Source organism: Durio zibethinus, unplaced genomic scaffold, assembly GCF_047325235.1.
Source record: "Durio zibethinus cultivar Kanyao isolate XHJ-2024 unplaced genomic scaffold, ASM4732523v1 HiC_scaffold_404, whole genome shotgun sequence".
NCBI classification, from domain to species: Eukaryota; Viridiplantae; Streptophyta; class Magnoliopsida; order Malvales; family Malvaceae; genus Durio; species Durio zibethinus.
Window position 1 is genome coordinate 662501 of NW_028323027.1, and position 2500 is coordinate 665000.

A 2500-nucleotide genomic window follows, 5' to 3' on the forward strand; every position below is an offset into this window, starting at 1 on the left:
GTGTGCCGATGGTGCTCGAGGCAACCGCCCGCACCAGGGCCCAGCGTGTGCCGATGGTGCCCGAGGCAAGCGCCCGCACCAGGGCCCAGCGTGTGCCGATGGTGGTCGAGGCAACCGCCCGCACCAGGGCCGATAGTGTGCCGATGGTGCTCGAGGCAACCTGTCGCACCAGGGCCCAGCGTGTGCCGATGGTGATCGAGGCAACCTGCCGCACCAGGGCCCAGCGTGTGCCGATGGTGGTCGAGGCAAGCGCCCGCACCAGCGCCCAGCGTGTGCCGATGGTGCTCGAGGCAACCGACCGCACCAGGGCCCAGCGTGTGCCGATGGTGCTCGAGGCAACCTGCCGCACCAGGGCCCAGCGTGTGCCGATGGTGCTCGAGGCAACCTGCCGCACCAGGGCCCAGCGTGTGCCGATGGTGCTCGAGGCAAGCGCCCGCACCAGGGCCCAGCGTGTGCCGATGGTGGTCGAGGCAAGCGCCCGCACCAGGGCCCAGCGTGTGCCGATGGTGGTCGAGGCAACCGCCCGCACCAGGGCCCATCGTGTGCCGATGGTGCTCGAGGCAACCTGCCGCACCAGGGCCGAGCGTGTGCCGATGGTGGTTGAGGCAAGCGCCCGCACCAGGGCCCAGCGTGTGCCGATGGTGGTCGAGGCAAGCGCCCGCACCAGGGCCCAGCGTGTGCCGATGGTGGTCGAGGCAAGCGCCCTCACCAAGGCCGAGCGTGTGCCGATGGTGGTCGAGGCAACCGGCCGCACCAAGGGCCGGCGTGTGCCGATGGTGTTCGAGGCAACCGCCCGCACCAGGGCCCAGCGTGTGCCGATGGTGGTCGAGCCAGGAGCCCGCACCAAGGGCCGGCTTGTGCCGATGGTGTTCGGGGCAACCGCCCGCACCAGGGCCCAGCGTGTGCCGATGGTGCTGGGGGCAACCGCCCGTCCCAGGGCCCAGCGTGTGCCGATGGTTATCGGGGCAACCGGCCGCACCAGGGCCCAAGGTCTGCCGATGGTGCTCGAGGCAACCGCCCGCACCAAGGCTCAGCATGTGCCGATTGTGATCGAGGCAACAACCCACACCAGGGCCCAGCTTGTGTCGATGGCGGTCGAGGCAAGTGCCCGTACCGAAGGGCAGCCTATGCCGATGATGGTCGATGCATGTGCCATCACCATGCGTCATCATGTGCCATTGATGGTCGAGGCCTTGGCCGAAGTTCGATTTTGAGCCACGGTGCCCATGCTTGGCTCCAGCATGTGCTGGTGCCGCATTTTTTTCACTCGGGACAGCATCGCCGGAGCATCGCCGGAGAACCGCCGGAGAACCTGACCGGCGGCATTGGGGTTCCGGCGATTGGGAGGGGGGCCGGGGGGGTGTGCGCACATGATGTGCGATGGGTGCTGGTACTTGGCCTTGTGTTGGCCCCCTATCCCTCATCAAACCTCTGAGAATTCACACCCCCTTAAAGAGCATTTGAGATTTTACAGGTTTGCTACCAGTAGCCGTTAAAGTGTCTGAAATGGGGACACTTTTTTCAAACGGTCACAAAATCTTCTCTACTTCGAGTTTTTAGCTGAATTTTTTTGTGCATGCCAACAAAAATAGAAGGATCATGCCTACAAAATTTGGGGCCAAAACTCCTTATAAAAAAATTTTAAAAAATCCCGAACCGCAAAAAGTTTCGAAAATCGTGAAAAATAGAAAACGAGTCATCTTCCAACGAAACTTCACGTGAAGGCTTAGGGGACCATTGTATGAATTTACAAGCCATAAAAATGGCATTGGCACGGCAGAAATTTGAAGATGTGCCTAAACCCACCAGGGCCCAGCGTGTGCCGATGGTGCTCGAGGCAACCGCCCGCACCAGGGCCCAGCGTGTGCCGATGGTGCCCGAGGCAAGCGCCCGCACCAGGGCCCAGCGTGTGCCGATGGTGGTCGAGGCAACCGCCCGCACCAGGGCCGATAGTGTGCCGATGGTGCTCGAGGCAACCTGTCGCACCAGGGCCCAGCGTGTGCCGATGGTGATCGAGGCAACCTGCCGCACCAGGGCCCAGCGTGTGCCGATGGTGGTCGAGGCAAGCGCCCGCACCAGCGCCCAGCGTGTGCCGATGGTGCTCGAGGCAACCGACCGCACCAGGGCCCAGCGTGTGCCGATGGTGCTCGAGGCAACCTGCCGCACCAGGGCCCAGCGTGTGCCGATGGTGCTCGAGGCAACCTGCCGCACCAGGGCCCAGCGTGTGCCGATGGTGCTCGAGGCAAGCGCCCGCACCAGGGCCCAGCGTGTGCCGATGGTGGTCGAGGCAAGCGCCCGCACCAGGGCCCAGCGTGTGCCGATGGTGGTCGAGGCAACCGCCCGCACCAGGGCCCATCGTGTGCCGATGGTGCTCGAGGCAACCTGCCGCACCAGGGCCGAGCGTGTGCCGATGGTGGTTGAGGCAAGCGCCCGCACCAGGGCCCAGCGTGTGCCGATGGTGGTCGAGGCAACCTGCCGCACCAGGGCCCAGCGTGTGCCG